Source organism: Liolophura sinensis, chromosome 7 (genome assembly GCF_032854445.1).
Source record: "Liolophura sinensis isolate JHLJ2023 chromosome 7, CUHK_Ljap_v2, whole genome shotgun sequence".
Classification (NCBI taxonomy): Eukaryota; Metazoa; Mollusca; class Polyplacophora; order Chitonida; family Chitonidae; genus Liolophura; species Liolophura sinensis.
In genome coordinates, this window is record NC_088301.1 from 25376300 (window position 1) to 25398245 (window position 21946).

Here is a 21946-nt window from a genome sequence, read left to right on the forward strand (position 1 = left end):
ATCGCTTTATTCGCGACTTGGAGCGCAGCGTAGTTACCCAGAAGCCTCTCACCAATGCGGTCGCTGTGAGTTCAAGACCAGCCTATTGCTGGCTTCCTCTCCGGCCGTACGTGGGAAGGTCTGCTAGCAACCTGCGGATGGTCGTGGGTTTTCCCCCGGGTTCTGCCCGGTTTCCACCCACCATAATGCTGACCGCCGTCGTATAAGTGAAATATTCTTGAGTACGGCGTAAAACAACAATCAATCACAATCATTATTCGCGACTTGGAGCTTTACTCTCGCGTGCACGGCAGTGAAAATATTGTCTAGATAAGATGTAAGTTAATATAAAAGGCGACGTATGTTTGAGAAACTACGCTCACGGTGACGTTCACAATTTACTTATGCTGTGGAGAATGCTACGCTGTGTAACATACCGGCACTATACCTTCTGGTATTTATCAGGCGTAGTTTTCAGAATATCAATCTTTGTTGCTCATTTCCCCATACTTCCCCATTTTATCCCTAACCCGTCGTCTGCTAGTGAAGTGGGCCGGATTTGCAACGCCTCAAGTAGACTGTTGAGAGAGCGACTCTAGCATTTTACGGAGCTATCTTGTGAGCATTCGCATTGTGGACTGACACAAGAAAGTCCATACCTTGGTATTTCGAAAGCTTGATTTCTCATGTCATTTGTCTATTCAGGTCCTGAATACAGTGGACCCAAGTCAAGAGACTTAATGTGATTTTCATTGTGGATTTTCGCTCAAATTTAGTGTGAATAAATATAAATCAGTATATAAGCTCACTGAGTTTGAACCACCAAAGTCACGTGGATAACAAGGGCAACAAAACCATTTCCAAGGTGTGTGTGCCTGTGTCTTGTATGAATGAAATCACCGTGGGTCCACCATGCTACCAAAACGACACAAGCTTTGTGTTATTACAGTCTGAAATTGTAATCTAGGCTCGTGGTCACACGAGTCCAGTGTTTGGCAGAATAAACTATCAATTTGTGTTTCTGTGATTGCCTACCTATTGCAAATATCCCTTTGCTATATGTTTTTGGACATAGGGCAAGGTGATTTTTTGTGGAACAAAAGAAATAGATCTGTAACTTCATACCGATGCTACCCAAAATAAATTATTTTTTCTTACATTTTCGTCGCTTTTGATTTCTTTATTTCATTTCATTTTATTTATTTCGTTGGGTATTTAACGTTGTACTCGAGAACATTTAGCTGTGAAAATGTCTGAGTTGTGGGCGTTGTTATTGTTGTGGGCGTTTTTCTTGTTCTTGTTATGGGGTGCATTTTGAAATGCGCATGTATGTGTGCTTAGTATGGACGGAGATTAACGTCGTACTTAGCAATTTTTCAGTCATATGACGACAAGGAGTTATTAGGTGTGTGTACATATATTGTGTCTTCCTCTAGCAGGGCGAGTCCATGCCGCCAAGTGACACCACACCCAGTCACATTACACTAACACTGGCACAACCAGTCATTTTTCTTCTCTAACCTCTCAGTGCTGAGCGTCAAACGAAGCAACAACAAGTATCAATTTTAAAGTCTTTGGTATGACCGGACCCTGGGGTTTGATCCCGGGGTCTCCCGAGAGCTTATTCGCGCATGCATCGCAGCAATACTGACAGTACATTGGTCATTTTTGCTCGTTCTCTTGGAAACAATGGATATTTCCTCAGAGTTTTCTCATCCGACACCATTTATAAATATGGAAAATAGGGGGAAATTGTGAATAAATGAATGAATGAATGATTATGGCTTAACGCCACATTGGCAATACTTCAGTCAGATCATGGCTACACAAATTGTGTAATTAGCTGTCACGATTATTATTTATTTATTTGATTGGTGTTTTACGCCGTACTTAAGAATATTTAACTTATACGACGGCGGCCAGCATTATGGTGGGGGTAAACCGGGCAGAGCCTGGGGAAAACCCACGACCATTTGCAGGTTACAGGCAGACCTTCCCACGTACGGCGGAGAAGAAGCCAGCATGAGCTGGACTTGAACTCACAGCGCATTGGTGAGAGGCTGCTGGGGCATTACGCTGCGCTAGCGAGCTAACCAACTGAGCCACCGAGGCCCCTGTATTGATTATTATATTCATAATACTGAAGCATGCCTCACTGGCTCCTGTTTTTATGTCCAAATTGCAATCGTGTCCGTGTTAAGAAACGTCTTACTTGTCTTAATTTTGTCTTTCTGTTTACACACCTATACCTAAGCTGTTAATTTGTATTTATTTAGGGAACGTGACTAGTAAGTTGTTAGAACATATTCCAAGTCTTATTGCCCAGTATAAAATAAAACATGTTCGGTTCAGTCTTAATACTTTTCACAATTCTAAGAGAGTGTGGTAGTTGTCACGCCACTATGGCCTGAGAAACTCACTTGGTCTTATTTTATGGCTTTCATTTCATAAGGCCAGTCTGTTCATCTGTTTAACAGTTTATAGGTGTAAGGTAATCCTCTATGCCCAATCTAGTGAGGAGTCCGCAAATTAGTCTCTTTGCGTGTTCTGGAAATTATGACATAAAATCTCAACAAAACAGATAAGTAAAGCAGAGCGAGAAAAATTCCCTGTCTGTAGACGCGAGTTACTTTTGTTCTGACTGTTCTTAGTGGAGATATTAAAAAATACGCATATACCTTCACGATGGCTGCCTGTTATTTGCACCATAGGCTTGTAGTATAAAGAGGCGTCTGTAACAGGCTGTTTTCAAGACAGAAAGCACGAGAAACGTGCACCGATTTTTACCTGTTTGTTCACATGCACGAACCAAAGTGTGAGTAGGTAGGATTTGGCGGGGCTTGGGACGGGGTGGGGGGACACGCATTCTAGTGTAAATTTTGGCCTTACCAGATCAACAATGTTCCGATTTATGATGTGAGCCAAACTGGCAAAACAAAGATCTTTGTAGATCATACCCAAGTCACACAAGAATTGCTACATTTTCTCACACGGACAGGAAGTTCCTTTCTTGACCCCGTACATCGGCTCAGCGGTTTGTACCAAATCCGGTTCAAAGTTGACGTTGGTCTGCCCGTCTTCTGAAAGTGCCTAGCATAGCTTGTTTCGGCCATGTCAGTTACGTGTGGCTTTCTTGTGCCTATTAACGAATATGGCAGGTGGAACATGAACGTATCGGTGGGGTTTCTAAAACCAATCCAGAATTAAGGTACGGGTTAACATTCACATTCCTTAGTATTTAAACCATATATTAAACAGTGGAACTTGTATATATAGAGTAAAGACATGTAGTACAAAACCTGCTGTTTTCTTTAGAAGTAGGTGTGGTTGCAGTGTTGAACAGTGCTTACAAGGATTTTCTGTTCTTTCATCAGAAACGTGGTGAGTAGTGTCAAGGGGTCCTCACTTCCTCTAGGAAATGCCAGCAGTTCTTTGATTTCAAATAGAACAAAGATAATCCGCTGCTGTTATTATAAAAGTTTCCTGGCTTCCCGTAAAAATGCAAATAATATCGCCCCACAATTACAATAATTTAGATGCATTGTCAACATATCTGAGGTAGAAAGAAAAATATGTTTTCCATTGATATGTAGTTTATGTTGATAGTTAACTAAATATTCTGTAAATATCTTGATATTTGCTAGGAAATCGTGAGCAATCGCACATCATACATTTTAATTTATACAGGCCTACATACATACTACCTACATATATTTCTCTAAGAAATCTGTTCCTATTGTGACCATTCTAACTGGTGTTCCTTTGTGGAAGTAAATATTAGACGATGTTTTTTTATTTTTTTTTTCTTGCTAAAATAGTCCTGACTAGCCTCTTAATATTTAGCGAGATCCGTACCTGATTGGTACTGTCATTTATTATCTCTGTGTTAAATATATTCTGGTTCAAACGAAGGGGAGATAATTAACGGGCGTTTACGACAGTTTTTACTATAACAATACAGTGCAGATTAAGTATCAATAGGTAAACATTTATAGGCCAAGGTCATTTATGCCTGCCATGACTGATCAGTAAAAAGTCATCTTCACTGCTTTGCACACAGCACTTACGATACTAGATTTCTTCACAGTCAGAAAAAAAACCCAATCACTCGAGGAGTAAATCTCTTGTGTCAACTTCCTCTGTATGGTGAAAAAAAATCTACCAATGTGAAGATAAAAGGAATATAAGAACGTATGGTTTTCAAAAAACTAGAGATATTTCGCCCAGGATTCAAACTTCACACCTGGTTAATTGCAAAATAAAAAATTAACTGACACATGCGCTGTTTAAGAAAATGTGCCCAAGATTTCCCCCCGAGCCAAAATATGATAGTGAGCATATCGGCCAATATTTCCAAACAGACACTACTGGCTGGTGACACACCATAATATTTTCCACTGTGACTGTGTAAGAGGTAAAAATTAGTAAGAGTTTTGTTTGTTTTTGTCAAAAACTAAAGACTTACTGCATATGGTTGCTATGCACCTATCCGCTCTAGCGGAGGTTAGCTTTGCAATTGCTATGATTTTACGTCCAGAAGCAAGAGATGAACAATGTTAAGTCATGACAGGTTGAATTCGCCAAATCTACCAGATGAATTTTCCAGGGAAAACAGTGCGCTCTTGTATAACCTTTTAAATATGTGCCAACCGGAAGTTGTGTAGGCCTTGTTGGAATGTCCACAATATGTTTTTTTTTTCCGAAATATTTAATCGTCAGTCAGGTAGCGTGACCGAGTGTTCTAAGGCGCTGGTTTTAGGCATTAGTTTCTCAGGAGGCGTGTGTTCGAATCCCACCGCTGCCATCCGGGGTCTTTTTTGTAATTCTCGCTTGAAATAAAATACGTCCTTTGGTATGCAAAAAAATTTGACATCCGGGTCAGACGAGCACTCTTCAGACTTTCTCATTTCATTGTGGCAATTGGAAGTGAACCAAAATGTAAACTTTAAAAAGCGGCTAAGAAACTGAAGGTTAGGCTATAATTATTTCCAGTGTTATCAATGCTGTTATAAGTGGAAGATTTATCTGTAATTGCGTAATTGTCTTGCATTAGGGATTGAAGGCAGATGTGACGTTTCTCGTTGGTGATACACCATAAAGTTTTCCACTGTGATTTGTGTAAGCTGTTAAAATATATGAGAGTTTAGTCTGTTTTTGAGAAAAAGTTTACTGCAGATGGCTGCTATGAGCCTATCCGCCATAGCGAAGGTTAGCTTTGCAAAATGTTATGATTTTACGTCCAGAAGCAAGAGTTGAACAATGTTAATGCATTACAAGTTGACTTCGCCAACTTCACCAGATGAATTTTCAGAAAAAGCAGTGTGCTCTTGTATAACCTATTAAATATGTGCTTACCGGAAATGGTGTAGGCCTTGTTAGAATGTCAGTATTTTTTTTTCCGAAATGTTCGATCATCTCTCAGGTAGCGTGGCCGAGAGGTCTAAGGCGCTGGTTTTAGGCACCAGTCTCTCAGGAGGCGTGGGTTCGAACTCCAACGATGCCATGCGGGCTCTTTTTTTTTTTATTTCTTGCTTGAAATAAAAAACGTGCTTTGCTTTGCCGAATACTTTGACATGCTCTCAGACGAGCACTCTTGAGATTTTCTCATTTTCCTTTGACGATTGGAAGTGAACCAAAATGTAAACTTTAAAAAAAGACAAAGAAACTGAAGTTTAGGCTATAATTATTACCATTATTATCAATGCTGTTAAATGTGGAAGATTTATCTATTAATGAAAAGTGTTGCAAAAATGATACCGTACGGTCTTAACACTTTCGTCAAATACGATATGAAACTTTAAGAAAAGAAAAAGCGTCTGGATTTTTGGAACAAATAACGATTAGTTCTGGTGTGTTTCATTAGGAAACCAAACGAAATGACAAAAAAAGACAAACAAAACCAACTCCACAGCTTTACATAAATGATATAAAACAAGAAAAGAAATAGCAAATGGCAGCGGTGGGATTCGAACCAATCCCTCCGAAGAGACTGGTACCTTAAACCAGCACCTTAGACCGCCTCGGCCACGCTACCAGGTCCCATAACCGTAGCGATCGCGTGTGATTTTAAAAGCTAAGAAGCATTCCGAAAGTGGTTCCTCTTAAGGAATAAAGGCAGGTGTGACGTTATTGTTGGATGATACACCAGTATATTTTCCACTGTGATTTGTGTAAGCTGTTAAAGTATATGAGAGTTTAGTTTGTTTTTGAGAAAAAGTTTACAGCCGATGGCTACTATGAGCCTATCCGCCATAGCGAAGGTTAGCTTTGCAAAATGTTATGATTTTACGTCCAGAAGCAAGAGTTGAACAATGTTAATGCATTACAAGTTGACTTCGCCAACTTCATCAGATGAATTTTCAGAAAAAGGAGTGAGCTCTTGTATAACCTATTAAATATGTGCTAACCGGAAGTGGTGTAGGCCTTGTTAGAATGTCAGTGTTTTTTTTTCCAAAATGTTCAATCATCTGTCAGTTATGAGAGATTAGTTTGTTTTTGAGAAAAAGTTTACTGCAGATGGCTGCTATGAGCCTATCCACCATAGCGAAGGTTAGCTTTGCAAAATGTTATGATTTTACGTCCAGAAGCAAGAGTTGAACAATGTTAATGCATGACAAGTTGACTTCGCCAACTTCACCAGATGAATTTTCAGAAAAAGGAGTGAGCTCTTGTATAACCTATAAAATATGTGCTAACCGGAAGTGGTGTAGGCCTTGTTAGAATGTCAGTGTTTTTTTTCCAAAATGTTCAATCATCTGTGAGGTAGCGTGGCCGAGTGGTCTAAGGCGCTGGTTTTAGGCACCAGTCTCTCAGGAGGCGTGGGTTCGAATCCCACCGCTGCCATACTGGTTTTTTTTTCATTTCTTGCTTGAAATAAAATACGTGCTTAGCTTTGCCGAATACTTTGACATGCTCTCAGACGAGCACTCTTGAGATTTTCTCATTTTCCTTTGACGATTGGAAGTGAACCAAAATGTAAATTTTAAAAAAGACAAAGAAACTGAAGTTTAGGCTATAATTCTTTCCATTGTTACCAATGCTGTTAAGTGTGGAAAAAATATCTATTAATGAAAAGTGTTGCAAAATGATACCGTACGGTCTTAACACTTTCGTTAAATACGATATGAAACTTTAAGAAAGACGAAGCGTCTGGATTTTTGGCAGAAATAACGATTAGTTCTGGTGTGTTTCATCAGAAAACCAAACGAAATAACAAAAAAAAAGAAACAAAAAACCAACTCCACAGCTTTACATAAATGATATAAAACAAGAAAATAAATAGCAAATGGCAGCGGTGGGATTCGAACCCACGCCTCCGAAGAGACTGGTGCCTTAAACCGGCGACTTAGACCGCTCGGCCACGCTACCAGATCCCATAACCGTAGCGATCGCGTGTGATCTTAAAAGCTAAGAGGCATTGGGACAGTGGCTCCTTTTAAGGAATAAAGGCAGGTGTGACGTTATTGTTGGATGATACACCAGTATATTTTCCACTGTGATTTGTGTAAGCTGTTAAAATATATAAGAGTTTAGTTTGTTTTTGAGAAAAAGTTTACTGCAGATGGCTGCTATGAGCCTATCCGCCACAGCGAAGGTTAGCTTTGCAAAATGTTATGATTTTACGTCCAGAAGCAAGAGTTGAACAATGTTAATGCATGACAAGTTGACTTCGCCAACTTCACCAGATGAATTTTCAGAAAAAGTAGTGTGCTCTTGTATAACCTATAAAATATGTGCTATCCGGAAGTGGTGTAGGCCTTGTTAGAGTGTCAGTGTTTTTTTTTCCGAAATGTTCGATCATCTCTCAGGTAGCGTGGCCGAGTGGTCTAAGGCGCTGGTTTTAGGCACCAGTCTCTCAGGAGGCGTTCGAATCCCACCGCTGCCATACTGGGTTTTTTTTTATTTCTTGCTTGAAATAAAATACGTGCTTTGCTTTGCCGAATACTTTGACATGCTCTCAGACGAGCACTCTTGAGATTTTCTCATTTTCCTTTGACAATTGGAAGTGAACAAAAATGTAAACTTTAAAAAAGACAAAGAAACTGAAGTTTAGCCAATAATTATTTCCATTGTTACCAATGCTGTTAAATGTGGAAAAAATATATATTAATGAAAAGTGTTGCAAAATGATACCGTACGGTCTTAACACTTTCGTTAAATACGATATGAAACTTTAAGAAAAGAAAAAGCGTCTGGATTTTTGGAACAAATAACGATTAGTTCTGGTGTGTTTCATCAGAAAACCAAGCGAAATGACAAAAAAAAAGAAACAAAAAACCAACTCCACAGCTTTACATAAATGATATAAAACAAGAAAAGAAATAGCAAATGGCAGCGGTGGGATTCGAACCCACGCCTCCGAAGAGACTGGTGCCTTAAACCAGCGCCTTAGACCGCTCGGCCACGCTACCAAATCCCATAACCGTGGCGATCGCGTGTGATTTTAAAAGCTAAGAGGCATTGGGACAGTGGCTCCTCTTAAGGAATAAAGGCAGGTGTGACGTTATTGTTGGATGATACACCAGTATATTTTCCACTGTGATTTGTGTAAGCTGTTAAAGTATATGAGAGTTTAGTTTGTTTTTGAGAAAAAGTTTACTGCAGATGGCTGCTATGAGCCTATCCGCCATAGCGAAGGTTAGCTTTGCAAAATGTTATGATTTTACGTCCAGAAGCAAGAGTTGAACAATGTTAATGCATGACAAGTTGACTTCGCCAACTTCATCAGATGAATTTTCAGAAAAAGGAGTGAGCTCTTGTATAACCTATAAAATATGTGCTAACCGGAAGTGGTGTAGGCCTTGTTAGAATGTCAGTGTTTTTTTTTCCAAAATGTTCAATCATCTGTGAGGTAGCGTGGCCGAGTGGTCTAAGGCGCTGGTTTTAGGCACCAGTCTCTCAGGAGGCGTGGGTTCGAATCCCACCGCTGCCATACTGGTTTTTTTTTTCATTTCTTGCTTGAAATAAAATACGTGCTTAGCTTTGCCGAATACTTTGACATGCTCTCAGACGAGCACTCTTGAGATTTTCTCATTTTCCTTTGACGATTGGAAGTGAACCAAAATGTAAATTTTAAAAAAGACAAAGAAACTGAAGTTTAGGCTATAATTCTTTCCATTGTTACCAATGCTGTTAAGTGTGGAAAAAATATCTATTAATGAAAAGTGTTGCAAAATGATACCGTACGGTCTTAACACTTTCGTTAAATACGATATGAAACTTTAAGAAAGACGAAGCGTCTGGATTTTTGGCAGAAATAACGATTAGTTCTGGTGTGTTTCATCAGAAAACCAAACGAAATAACAAAAAAAAGAAACAAAAAACCAACTCCACAGCTTTACATAAATGATATAAAACAAGAAAAGAAATAGCAAATGGCAGCGGTGGGATTCGAACCCACGCCTCCGAAGAGACTGGTGCCTTAAACCAGCGACTTAGACCGCTCGGCCACGCTACCAGATCCCATAACCGTAGCGATCGCGTGTGATCTTAAAAGCTAAGAGGCATTGGGACAGTGGCTCCTTTTAAGGAATAAAGGCAGGTGTGACGTTATTGTTGGATGATACACCAGTATATTTTCCACTGTGATTTGTGTAAGCTGTTAAAATATATAAGAGTTTAGTTTGTTTTTGAGAAAAAGTTTACTGCAGATGGCTGCTATGAGCCTATCCGCCACAGCGAAGGTTAGCTTTGCAAAATGTTATGATTTTACGTCCAGAAGCAAGAGTTGAACAATGTTAATGCATGACAAGTTGACTTCGCCAACTTCACCAGATGAATTTTCAGAAAAAGTAGTGTGCTCTTGTATAACCTATAAAATATGTGCTATCCGGAAGTGGTGTAGGCCTTGTTAGAGTGTCAGTGTTTTTTTTTCCGAAATGTTCGATCATCTCTCAGGTAGCGTGGCCGAGTGGTCTAAGGCGCTGGTTTTAGGCACCAGTCTCTCAGGAGGCGTTCGAATCCCACCGCTGCCATACTGGGTTTTTTTTTATTTCTTGCTTGAAATAAAATACGTGCTTTGCTTTGCCGAATACTTTGACATGCTCTCAGACGAGCACTCTTGAGATTTTCTCATTTTCCTTTGACAATTGGAAGTGAACAAAAATGTAAACTTTAAAAAAGACAAAGAAACTGAAGTTTAGCCAATAATTATTTCCATTGTTACCAATGCTGTTAAATGTGGAAAAAATATATATTAATGAAAAGTGTTGCAAAATGATACCGTACGGTCTTAACACTTTCGTTAAATACGATATGAAACTTTAAGAAAAGAAAAAGCGTCTGGATTTTTGGAACAAATAACGATTAGTTCTGGTGTGTTTCATCAGAAAACCAAGCGAAATGACAAAAAAAAGAAACAAAAAACCAACTCCACAGCTTTACATAAATGATATAAAACAAGAAAAGAAATAGCAAATGGCAGCGGTGGGATTCGAACCCACGCCTCCGAAGAGACTGGTGCCTTAAACCAGCGCCTTAGACCGCTCGGCCACGCTACCAAATCCCATAACCGTGGCGATCGCGTGTGATTTTAAAAGCTAAGAGGCATTGGGACAGTGGCTCCTCTTAAGGAATAAAGGCAGGTGTGACGTTATTGTTGGATGATACACCAGTATATTTTCCACTGTGATTTGTGTAAGCTGTTAAAGTATATGAGAGTTTAGTTTGTTTTTGAGAAAAAGTTTACTGCAGATGGCTGCTATGAGCCTATCCGCCATAGCGAAGGTTAGCTTTGCAAAATGTTATGATTTTACGTCCAGAAGCAAGAGTTGAACAATGTTAATGCATGACAAGTTGACTTCGCCAACTTCATCAGATGAATTTTCAGAAAAAGGAGTGAGCTCTTGTATAACCTATAAAATATGTGCTAACCGGAAGTGATGTAGGCCTTGTTAGAATGTCAGTGTTTTTTTTTTCCAAAATGTTCAATCATCTGTCAGTTATGAGAGTTTAGTTTGTTTTTGAGAAAAAGTTTACTGCAGATGGCTGCTATGAGCCTATCCACCATAGCGAAGGTTAGCTTTGCAAAATGTTATGATTTTACGTCCAGAAGCAAGAGTTGAACAATGTTAATGCATGACAAGTTGACTTCGCCAACTTCACCAGATGAATTTTCAGAAAAAGGAGTGAGCTCTTGTATAACCTATAAAATATGTGCTAACCGGAAGTGGTGTAGGCCTTGTTAGAATGTCAGTGTTTTTTTTCCAAAATGTTCAATCATCTGTGAGGTAGCGTGGCCGAGTGGTCTAAGGCGCTGGTTTTAGGCACCAGTCTCTCAGGAGGCGTGGGTTCGAATCCCACCGCTGCTATACTGGGTTTTTTTTTATTTCTTGCTTGAAATAAAATACGTGCTTTGCTTTGCCGAATACTTTGACATGCTCTCAGACGAGCACTCTTGAGATTTTCTCATTTTCCTTTGACGATTGGAAGTGAACCAAAATGTAAATTTTAAAAAAGACAAAGAAACTGAAGTTTAGGCTATAATTATTTCCATTGTTACCAATGCTGTTAAGTGTGGAAAAAATATCTATTAATGAAAAGTGTTGCAAAATGATACCGTACGGTCTAAACACTTTTGTTAAATACGATATGAAACTTTAAGAAAGACGAAGCGTCTGGATTTTTGGCAGAAATAACGATTAGTTCTGGTGTGTTTCATCAGAAAATCAAACGACATGACAAAAAAAAGTAACAAAAAACCAACTCCACAGCTTTACATAAATGATATAAAACAAGAAAAGAAATAACAAATGGCAGCGGTGGGATTCGGACCCCACGCCTCCGAAGAGACTGGTGCCTTAAACCAGCGCCTTAGACCGCTCGGCCACGCTACCAGATCCCATAACCGTAGCGATCGCGTGTGATCTTAAAAGCTAAGAGGCATTGGGACACTGGCTCCTCTTAAGGAATAAAGGCAGGTGTGACGTTATTGTTGGATGATACACCAGTATATTTTCCACTGTGATTTGTGTAAGCTGTTAAAATATATGAGAGTTTAGTTTGTTTTTGAGAAAAAGTTTACTGCAGATGGCTGCTATGAGCCTATCCGCCACAGCGAAGGTTAGCTTTGCAAAATGTTATGATTTTACGTCCAGAAGCAAGAGTTGAACAATGTTAATGCATGACAAGTTGACTTCGCCAACTTCACCAGATGAATTTTCAGAAAAAGTAGTGTGCTCTTGTATAACCTATAAAATATGTGCTATCCGGAAGTGGTGTAGGCCTTGTTAGAATGTCAGTGTTTTTTTTTCCGAAATGTTCGATCATCTGTCAGGTAGCGTGGCCGAGTGGTCTAAGGCGCTGGTTTTAGGCACCAGTCTCTCAGGAGGCGTGGGTTCGAATCCCACCGCTGCCATACTGGTTTTTTTTTTATTTCTTGCTTGAAATAAAAAACGTGCTTTGCTTTGCCGAATACTTTGACATGCTCTCAGACGAGCACTTTTGAAACTTTCTCATTTTCCTTTGACGATTGGAAGTGAACCAAAATGTAAACTTTAAAAAAAGACAAAGAAACTGAAGTTTAGGCTATAATTATTACCATTATTATCAATGCTGTTAAATGTGGAAGATTTATCTATTAATGAAAAGTGTTGCAAAATGATACCGTACGGTCTTAACACTTTCGTTAAATACGATATGAAACTTTAAGAAAAGAAAAAGCGTCTGGATTTTTGGAACAAATAACGATTAGTTCTGGTGTGTTTCATTAGGAAACCAAACGAAATGACAACAAAAGACAAACAAAACCAACTCCACAGCTTTACATAAATGATATAAAACAAGAAAAGAAATATCAAATGGCAGCGGTGGGATTCGAACCCATGCCTCCGAAGAGACTGGTACCTTAAACCAGCACCTTAGACCGCTCGGCCACGCTACCAGATCCCATAACCGTAGCGATCGCGTGTGATTTTAAAAGCTAAGAAGCATTCCGAAAGTGGTTCCTCTTAAGGAATAAAGGCAGGTGTGACGTTATTGTTGGATGATACACCAGTATATTTTCCACTGTGATTTGTGTAAGCTGTTAAAGTATATGAGAGTTTAGTTTGTTTTTGAGAAAAAGTTTACTGCAGATGGCTGCTATGAGCCTATCCACCATAGCGAAGGTTAGCTTTGCAAAATGTTATGATTTTACGTCCAGAAGCAAGAGTTGAACAATGTTAATGCATGACAAGTTGACTTCGCCAACTTCACCAGATGAATTTTCAGAAAAAGGAGTGTGCTCTTGTGTAACATATAAAATATGTGCTAACCGGAAATGTTGAAGGCCTTGTTAGAATGTCAGTGTTTTTTTTTCCGAAATGTTCAATCATCTGTCAGTTATGAGACTTTAGTTTGTTTTTGAGAAAAATTTTACTGCAGATGGCTGCTATGAGCCTATCCACCATAGCGAAGGTTAGCTTTGCAAAATGTTATGATTTTACGTCCAGAAGCAAGAGTTGAACAATGTTAATGCATGACAAGTTGACTTCGCCAACGTCACCAGATGAATTTTCAGAAAAAGGAGTGAGCTCTTGTATAACCTATAAAATATGTGCTAACCGGAAGTGATGTAGGCCTTGTTAGAATGTCAGTGGTTTTTTTTCCAAAATGTTCAATCATCTGTCAGCTATGAGAGTTTAGTTTGTTTTTGAGAAAAAGTTTACTGCAGATGGCTGCTATGAGCCTATCCACCATAGGGAAGGTTAGCTTTGCAAAATGTTATGATTTTACGTCCAGAAGCAAGAGTTGAACAATGTTAATGCATGACAATTTGACTTCGCCAACTTCACCAGATGAATTTTCAGAAAAAGGAGTGAGCTCTTGTATGACCTATAAAATATGTGCTAACCGGAAGTGGTGTAGGCCTTGTTAGAATGTCAGTGTTTTTTTTCCAAAATGTTCAATCATCTGTCAGGTAGCGTGGCCGAGTGGTCTAAGGCTCTGGTTTTAGGCACCAGTCTCTCAGGAGGCATGGGTTCGAATCCCACCGCTGCCATACGGGGTGTTTTTTTATTTTTTGCTTGAAATAAAATACGTGCTTTGCTTTGCCGAATACTTTGACATGATCTCAGACGAGCACTCTTGAGATTTTCTCATTTTCCTTTGACGATTGGAAGTGAACCAAAATGTAAATTTTAAAAAAGACAAAGAAACTGAAGTTTAGGCTATAATTATTTCTATTGTTACCAATGCTGTTAAGTGAGGAAAAAATATCTATTAATGAAAAGTGTTGCAAAATGATACCGTACGGTCTTAACACTTTCGTCAAATACGATATGAAACTTTAAGAAAGACGAAGCGTCTGGATTTTTGGCAGAAATAACGATTAGTTCTGGTGTGTTTCATCAGAAAACCAAACGAAATGACAAAAAAAGAGACAAAAAACCAACTCCACAGCTTTACATAAATGATATAAAACAAGAAAAGAAATAGCAAATGGCAGCGGTGGGATTCTAACCCACGCCTCCGAAGAGACTGGTGTCTTAAACCAGCGACTAAGACCGCTCGGCCACGCTACCAGATCATATAACCGTAGCGATCGCGTGTGATCTTAAAAGCTAAGAGGCATTGGGAAAGTGGCTCCTCTTAAGGAATAAAGGCAGGTGTGACGTTATTGTTGGGTGATACACCAGTATATTTTCCACTGTGATTTGTGTAAGCTGTTAAAATATATGAGAGTTTAGTTTGTTTTTGAGAAAAAGTTTGCTGCAGATGGCTGCTATGAGCCTATCCGCCACAGCGAAGGTTAGCTTTGCAAAATGTTATGATTTTACGTCCAGAAGCAAGAGATGAACAATGTTAAGTCATGACAGGTTGAATTCGCCAAATTCACCAGATGAATTTCCAGGGAAAACAGTGCGCTCTTGTATAACCTATTAAATATGTGCCAACCGGAAGTTGTGTAGGCCTTGTTGGAATGTCAATATGTTTTTTTTTCCGAAATATTTAATCGTCAGTCAGGTAGCGTGACCGAGTGTTCTAAGGCGCTGGTTTTAGGCATTAGTTTCTCAGGAGGCGTGTGTTCGAATCCCACCGCTGCCATCCGGGGTCTTTTTTGTAATTCTCGCTTGAAATAAAATACGTCCTTTGGTATGCAAAAACCTTTGACATCCGGTCAGACGAGCACTCTTCAGACTTTCTCATTTCATTGTGGCAATTGGAAGTGAACCAAAATGTAAACTTTAAAAAGCGGCTAAGAAACTGAAGGTTAGGCTATAATTATTTCCAGTGTTATCAATGCTGTTATAAGTGGAAGATTTATCTGTTAATTGCGTAATTGTCTTGCATTAGGGATTGAAGGCAGATGTGACGTTTCTCGTTGGTGATACACCATAAAGTTTTCCACTGTGATTTGTGTAAGCTGTTAAAATATATGAGAGTTTAGTTTGTTTTTGAGAAAAAGTTTACTGCAGATGGCTGCTATGAGCCTATCCGCCATAGCGAAGGTTAGCTTTGCAAAATGTTATGATTTTACGTCCAGAAGCAAGAGTTGAACAATGTTAATGCATTACAAGTTGACTTCGCCAACTTCACCAGATGAATTTTCAGAAAAAGCAGTGTGCTCTTGTATAACCTATTAAATATGTGCTTACCGGAAGTGGTGTAGGCCTTGTTAGAATGTCAGTATTTTTTTTTCCGAAGTGTTCGATCATCTCTCAGGTAGCGTGGCCGAGAGGTCTAAGGCGCTGGTTTTAGGCACCAGTCTCTCAGGAGGCGTGGGTTCGAACTCCAACGATGCCATGCGGGCTCTTTTTTTTATTTCTTGCTTGAAATAAAATACGTGCTTTGCTTTGCCGAATACTTTGACATGCTCTCAGACGAGCACTCTTGAAACTTTCTCATTTTCCTTTGACGATTGGAAGTGAACCAAAATGTAAACTTTAAAAAAAGACAAAGAAACTCAAGTTTAGGCTATAATTATTACCATTATTATCAATGCTGTTAAATGTGGAAGATTTATCTATTAATGAAAAGTGTTGCAAAATGATACCGTACGGTCTTAACACTTTCGTCAAATACGATATGAAACTTTAAGAAGAAAAAGCGTCTGGATTTTTGGAACAAATAACGATTAGTTCTGGTGTGTTTCATTAGGAAACCAAACGAAATGACAAAAAAAGACAAACAAAACCAACTCCACAGCTTTACATAAATGATATAAAACAAGAAAAGAAATAGCAAATGGCAGCGGTGGGATTCGAACCAATCCCTCCGAAGAGACTGGTACCTTAAACCAGCACCTTAGACCGCTCGGTCACGCTACCAAATCCCATAACCGTGGCGATCGCGTGTGATTTTAAAAGCTATGAGGCATTGGGAAAGTGGCTCCTCTTAAGGAATAAAGGCAGGTATGACGTTATTGTTGGATGATACACCAGTATATTTTCCACTGTGATTTGTGTAAGCTGTTAAAATATAGGAGAGTTTAGTTTGTTTTTGAGAAAAAGTTTACTGCAGATGGCTGCTATGAGCCTATCCACCATAGCGAAGGTTAGCTTTGCAAAATGTTATGATTTTACGTCCAGAAGCAAGAGTTGAACAATGTTAATGCATGACAAGTTGACTTCGCCAACTTCATCAGATGAATTTTCAGAAAAAGGAGTGAGCTCTTGTATAACCTATAAAATATGTGCTAACCGGAAGTGATGTAGTCCTTGTTAGAATGTCAGTGTTGTTTTTTTCCGAAATGTTTAATCATCTGTCAGTTATAAGAGTTTAGTTTGTTTTTGAGAAAAAGTTTACTGCAGATGGCTGCTATGAGCCTTTCCACCATAGCGAAGGTTAGCTTTGCAAAATGTTATGATTTTACGTCCAGAAGCAAGAGTTGAACAATGTTAATGGATGACAAGTTGACTCCGCCAACGTCACCAGATGAATTTTCAGAAAAAGGAGTGAGCTCTTGTATAACCTATAAAATATGTGCTAACCGGAAGTGGTGTAGGCCTTGTTAGAATGTCAGTGTTTTTTTTTTCCAAAATGTTCAATCATCTGTGAGGTAGCGTGGCCGAGTGGTCTAAGGCGCTGGTTTTAGGCACCAGTCTCTCAGGAGGCGTGGGTTCGAATCCCACCGCTGCCATACGGGTTTTTTTTTTCTTGCTTGAAATAAAATACGTGCTTTGCTTTGCCGAATACTTTGACATGCTCTCAGACGAGCACTCTTGAGATTTTCTCATTTTCCTTTGACGATTGGAAGTGATCCAAAGTGTAAACTTTAAAAAAGACAAAGAAACTGAAGTTTAGGCTATAATTATTTACATTGTTACCAATGCTGTTAAATGTGGAAAAATTATCTATTAATGAAAAGTGTTGCAAAATGATACCGTACGGTCTTAACACTTTCGTTAAATACGATATGAAACTTTAAGAAAGGAGAAGCGTCTGGATTTTTGGAACAAATAACGATTAGTTCTGGTGTGTTTCATCAGAAAACCAAACGAAATGACAAAAAAAAAGAGACAAAAATCCAACTCCACAGCTTTACATAAATGATATAAAACAAGAAAAGAAATAGCAAATGGCAGCGGTGGGATTCGAACCCACGCCTCCGAAGAGACTGGTGCCTTAAACCAGCGCCTTAGACCGCTCGGCCACGCTACCAGATCCCATAACCGTGGCGATCGCGTGTGATCTTAAAAGCTAAGAGGCATTGGGAAAGTGGCTCCTCTTAAGGAATAAAGGCAGGTATGACGTTATTGTTGGGTGATACACCAGTATATTTTCCACTGTGATTTGTGTAAGCTGTTAAAATATATGAGAGTTTAGTTTGATTTTGATAAAAAGTTTGCTGCAGATGGCTGCTATGAGCCTATCCGCCATATCGAAGGTTAGCTTTGTAAAATGTTGTGATTTTACGTCCAGAAGCAAGAGTTGAACAATGTTAATGCATGACAAGTTGACTTCGCCAACTTCACCAGATGAATTTTCAGAAAAAATAGTGTGCTCTTGTATAACCTAGAAAATATGTGCTAACCGGAAGTGGTGTAGGCCTTGTTAGAATATCAGTGTGTTTTTTTCCAAAATGTTTAATCATCTGTCAGTTATGAGAGTTTAGTTTGTTTTTGAGAAAAAGTTTACTGCAGATGGCTGCTATGAGCCTATCCGCCATAGCGAAGGTTAGCTTTGCAAAATGTTATGATTTTACGTCCAGAAGCAAGAGTTGAACAATGTTAATGCATGTCAAGTTGACTTCGCCAACTTTATCAGATGAATTTTCAGAAAAAGGAGTGTGCTCTTGTATAACCTATAAAATATGTGCTAACCGGAAGTGGTGTAGGCCTTGTTAGAATGTCAGTGTTTTTTTTTCCGAAATGTTCATTTATGTGTTATGTAACGTGGCCGAGTGGTCTACGGCGCTGGTTTTAGGCACCAGTCTCTAAGGAGGCGTGGGTTCGAATCCCACCGCTGCCATACTGGTTTTTTTTTTTATTTCTTGCTTGAAATAAAATACGTGCTTTGCTTTGCCGAATACTTTGACATGCTCTTAGACGAGCACTCTTGAAACTTTCTCATTTTCCTTTGACGATTGGAAGTGAACCAAAATGTAAACTTTAAAAAAGACAAAGAAACTGAAGTTTAGGCTATAATTTTTTCCATTGTTACCAATGCTGTTAAATGTGGAAAAAATATCTATTAATGAAAATTGTTGCAAAATGATACTGTACGGTCTTAACACTTTCGTTAAATACGATATGAAACTTTAAGAAAGGAGAAGCGTCTTGATTTTTGGAACAAATAACGATTAGTTCTGGTGTGTTTCATCAGAAAACCAAACGAAATGACAAAAAAAAGAGACAAAAATCCAACTCCACAGCTTTACATTAATGATATAAAACAAGAAAAGAAATAGCAAATGGCAGCGGTGGGATTCGAACTCACGCCTCCGAAGAGACTGGTGCCTTAAACCAGCGCCTTAGACCGCTCGGCCACGCTACCAGATCCCATAACCTTGGCGATCGCGTGTGATTTTAAAAGTTAAGAGGCATTGGGAAAGTGGCTCCTCTTAAGGAATAAAGGCAGGTGTGACGTTATTGTTGGGTGATACACCAGTATATTTTCCACTGTGATTTGTGTAAGCTGTTAAAATATATGAGACTTTAGTTTGATTTTGAGAAAAAGTTTACTGCAGATGGCTGCTATGAGCCTATCCGCCATATCGAAGGTTAGCTTTGTAAAATGTTGTGATTTTACGTCCAGAAGCAAGAGTTGAACAATGTTAATGCATGACAAGTTGACTTCGCCAACTTCACCAGATGAATTTTCAGAAAAAGGAGTGTGCTCTTGTATAACCTATAAAATATGTGCTAACCGGAAGTGGTGTAGGCCTTGTTAGAATGTCAGTGTTTTTTTTTCCAAAATGTTTAATCATCTGTCAGTTATGAGAGTTTAGTTTGTTTTTGAGAAAAAGTTTACTGCAGATGGCTGCTATGAGCCTATCCACCATAGCGAAGGTTAGCTTTGCAAAATGTTATGATTTTACGTCCAGAAGCAAGAGTTGAACAATGTTAATGCATGACAAGTTGACTTCGCCAACTTCACCAGATGAATTTTCAGAAAAAGAAGTGAGCTCTTGTATAACCTATAAAATATGTGCTATCCGGAAGTGATGTAGGTCTTTTTACAATGTCAGTGTTTTTTTTTCCGAAATGTTCAATCATCTGTCAGGTAGCGTGGCCGAGTGGTCTAAGGCGCTGTTTTTAGGCACCTGTCTCTCAGGAGGCATGGGTTCGAATCCCACCGCTGCCATACGGGGTGTTTTTTTTATTTCTTGCTTGAAATAAAATACGTGCTTTGCTTTGCCGAATACTTTGAGATGCTCTCAGACGAGGACTCTTGAAACTTTCTCATTTTCCTTTGACGATTGGAAGTGAACCAAAATGTAAACTTTAAAAAAGACAAAGAAACTGAAGTTTAGGCTATAATTCTTTCCATTGTTACCAATGCTGTTAAGTGTGGAAAAAATATCTATTAATGAAAAGTGTTGCAAAATGATACCGTACGGTCTTAACACTTTCGTTAAATACGATATGAAACTTTAAGAAAGACGAAGCGTCTGGATTTTTGGAACAAATAACGATTAGTTCTGGTGTGTTTCATCAGAAAACCAAACTAAATGACAAAAAAAAAGAGACAAAAAAAACCAACTCCACAGCTTTACATAAATGATATAAAACAAGAAAAGAAATAGCAAATGGCAGCGGTGGGATTCGAACCCACGCCTCCGAAGAGACTGGTGCCTTAAACCAGCGCCTTAGACCGCTCGGCCACGCTACCAGATCCCGTAACCGTGGCGATCGCGTGTGATTTTAAAAGCTAAGAGGCATTGGGAAAGTGGCTCCTCTTAAGGAATAAAGACAGGTATGACGTTATTGTTGGGTGATACACCAGTATATTTTCCAATGTGATTTGTGTAAGCTGTTAAAATATATGAGAGTTTAGTTTGATTTTGAGAAAAAGTTTACTGCAGATGGCTAATATGAGCCTATCCGCCATATCGAAGGTTAGCTTTGTAAAATGTTGTGATTTTACGTCCAGAAGCAAGAGTTGAACAATGTTAATGCATGACAAGTTGACTTCGCCAACTTCACCAGATGAATTTTCAGAAAAAGGAGTGTGCTCTTGTATAACCTATAAAATATGTGCTAACCGGAAGTGGTGTAGGCCTTGTTAGAATGTCAGTGTTTTTTTTCCAAAATGTTTAATCATCTGTCAGTTATGAGAGTTTAGTTTGTTTTTGAGAAAAAGTTTACTGCAGATGGCTGCTATGAGCCTATCCACCATAGCGAAGGTTAGCTTTGCAAAATGTTATGATTTTACGTCCAGAAGCAAGAGTTGAACAATGTTAATGCATGTCAAGTTGACTTCGCCAACTTTATCAGATGAATTTTCAGAAAAAGGAGTGTGCTCTTGTATAACCTATAAAATATGTGCTAACCGGAAGTGGTGTAGGCCTTGTTAGAATGTCAGTGTTTTTTTTTTCCGAAATGTTCATTTATGTGTTATGTAACGTTGCCGAGTGGTCTACGGCGCTGGTTTTAGGCACCAGTCTCTAAGGAGGCGTGGGTTCGAATCCCACCGCTGCCATACTGGTTTTTTTTTTTATTTCTTGCTTGAAATAAAATACGTGCTTTGCTTTGCCGAATACTTTGACATGCTCTCAGACGAGCACTCTTGAGATTTTCTCATTTTCCTTTGACGATTGGAAGTGAACCAAAATGTAAACTTTAAAAAAGACAAAGAAACTGAAGTTTAGGCTATAATTATTTCCATTGTTACCAATGCTGTTAAATGTGGAAAAAATATCTATTAATGAAAATTGTTGCAAAATGATACCGTACGGTCTTAACACTTTCGTTAAATACGATATGAAATTTTAAGAAAGGAGAAGCGTCTTGATTTTTGGAACAAATAACGATTAGTTCTGGTGTGTTTCATCAGAAAACCAAACGAAATGACAAAAAAAAAGAGACAAAAATCCAACTCCACAGCTTTACATTAATGATATAAAACAAGAAAAGAAATAGCAAATGGCAGCGGTGGGATTCGAACCCACGCCTCCGAAGAGACTGGTGCCTTAAACCAGCACCTTAGACCGCTCGGCCACGCTACCAGATCCCATAACCGTGGCGATCGCGTGTGATTTTAAAAGCTAAGAGGCATTGGGAAAGTGGCTCCTCTTAAGGAATAAAGGCAGGTATGACGTTATTGTTGGGTGATACACCAGTATATTTTCCACTGTGATTTGTGTAAGCTGTTAAAATATATGAGAGTTTAGTTTGATTTTTGAGAAAAAGTTTACTGTTTACTTTGTGTAAGCTGTTAAAATATATGAGAGTTTAGTTTGATTTTGAGAAAAAGTTTACTGCAGATGGCTGCTATGAGCCTATCCGCCATATCGAAGGTTAGCTTTGTAAAATGTTTTGATTTTACGTCCAGAAGAAAGTGTTGAACAATGTTAATGCATGACAAGTTGACTTCACCAACTTCA

General features: G+C 38.9%; 16 non-coding genes across 16 annotated transcripts; 6 read left to right on the top strand and 10 right to left on the bottom strand.

The window, feature by feature from the left end:
• The first annotated feature begins 6740 nt into the window (after positions 1-6740).
• On the top strand, positions 6741-6822 carry Trnal-uag (transfer RNA leucine (anticodon UAG)). Its single transcript has one exon. It is a non-coding gene; the product is annotated as a tRNA-Leu (tRNA).
• A 443-nt stretch (positions 6823-7265) lies between these two features.
• Positions 7266-7347, bottom strand: Trnal-aag (transfer RNA leucine (anticodon AAG)). The gene has a single exon. It is a non-coding gene; the product is annotated as a tRNA-Leu (tRNA).
• A 961-nt stretch (positions 7348-8308) lies between these two features.
• Trnal-aag (transfer RNA leucine (anticodon AAG)) lies at positions 8309-8390 on the bottom strand. Its single transcript has one exon. It is a non-coding gene; the product is annotated as a tRNA-Leu (tRNA).
• A 439-nt stretch (positions 8391-8829) lies between these two features.
• Positions 8830-8911, top strand: Trnal-uag (transfer RNA leucine (anticodon UAG)). Its single transcript has one exon. It is a non-coding gene; the product is annotated as a tRNA-Leu (tRNA).
• A 443-nt stretch (positions 8912-9354) lies between these two features.
• On the bottom strand, positions 9355-9436 carry Trnal-aag (transfer RNA leucine (anticodon AAG)). The gene has a single exon. It is a non-coding gene; the product is annotated as a tRNA-Leu (tRNA).
• A 960-nt stretch (positions 9437-10396) lies between these two features.
• Trnal-aag (transfer RNA leucine (anticodon AAG)) lies at positions 10397-10478 on the bottom strand. The gene has a single exon. It is a non-coding gene; the product is annotated as a tRNA-Leu (tRNA).
• A 728-nt stretch (positions 10479-11206) lies between these two features.
• Trnal-uag (transfer RNA leucine (anticodon UAG)) lies at positions 11207-11288 on the top strand. Its single transcript has one exon. It is a non-coding gene; the product is annotated as a tRNA-Leu (tRNA).
• A 442-nt stretch (positions 11289-11730) lies between these two features.
• On the bottom strand, positions 11731-11813 carry Trnal-aag (transfer RNA leucine (anticodon AAG)). The gene has a single exon. It is a non-coding gene; the product is annotated as a tRNA-Leu (tRNA).
• Positions 11814-12252: 439 nt separating this feature from the next.
• Trnal-uag (transfer RNA leucine (anticodon UAG)) lies at positions 12253-12334 on the top strand. The gene has a single exon. It is a non-coding gene; the product is annotated as a tRNA-Leu (tRNA).
• A 443-nt stretch (positions 12335-12777) lies between these two features.
• Positions 12778-12859, bottom strand: Trnal-aag (transfer RNA leucine (anticodon AAG)). Its single transcript has one exon. It is a non-coding gene; the product is annotated as a tRNA-Leu (tRNA).
• Positions 12860-13875: 1016 nt separating this feature from the next.
• Trnal-uag (transfer RNA leucine (anticodon UAG)) lies at positions 13876-13957 on the top strand. Its single transcript has one exon. It is a non-coding gene; the product is annotated as a tRNA-Leu (tRNA).
• Positions 13958-16956: 2999 nt separating this feature from the next.
• On the top strand, positions 16957-17038 carry Trnal-uag (transfer RNA leucine (anticodon UAG)). The gene has a single exon. It is a non-coding gene; the product is annotated as a tRNA-Leu (tRNA).
• Positions 17039-17477: 439 nt separating this feature from the next.
• Trnal-aag (transfer RNA leucine (anticodon AAG)) lies at positions 17478-17559 on the bottom strand. The gene has a single exon. It is a non-coding gene; the product is annotated as a tRNA-Leu (tRNA).
• A 1253-nt stretch (positions 17560-18812) lies between these two features.
• On the bottom strand, positions 18813-18894 carry Trnal-aag (transfer RNA leucine (anticodon AAG)). The gene has a single exon. It is a non-coding gene; the product is annotated as a tRNA-Leu (tRNA).
• Positions 18895-20150: 1256 nt separating this feature from the next.
• On the bottom strand, positions 20151-20232 carry Trnal-aag (transfer RNA leucine (anticodon AAG)). Its single transcript has one exon. It is a non-coding gene; the product is annotated as a tRNA-Leu (tRNA).
• Positions 20233-21486: 1254 nt separating this feature from the next.
• Positions 21487-21568, bottom strand: Trnal-aag (transfer RNA leucine (anticodon AAG)). Its single transcript has one exon. It is a non-coding gene; the product is annotated as a tRNA-Leu (tRNA).
• Positions 21569-21946: the final 378 nt, after the last annotated feature.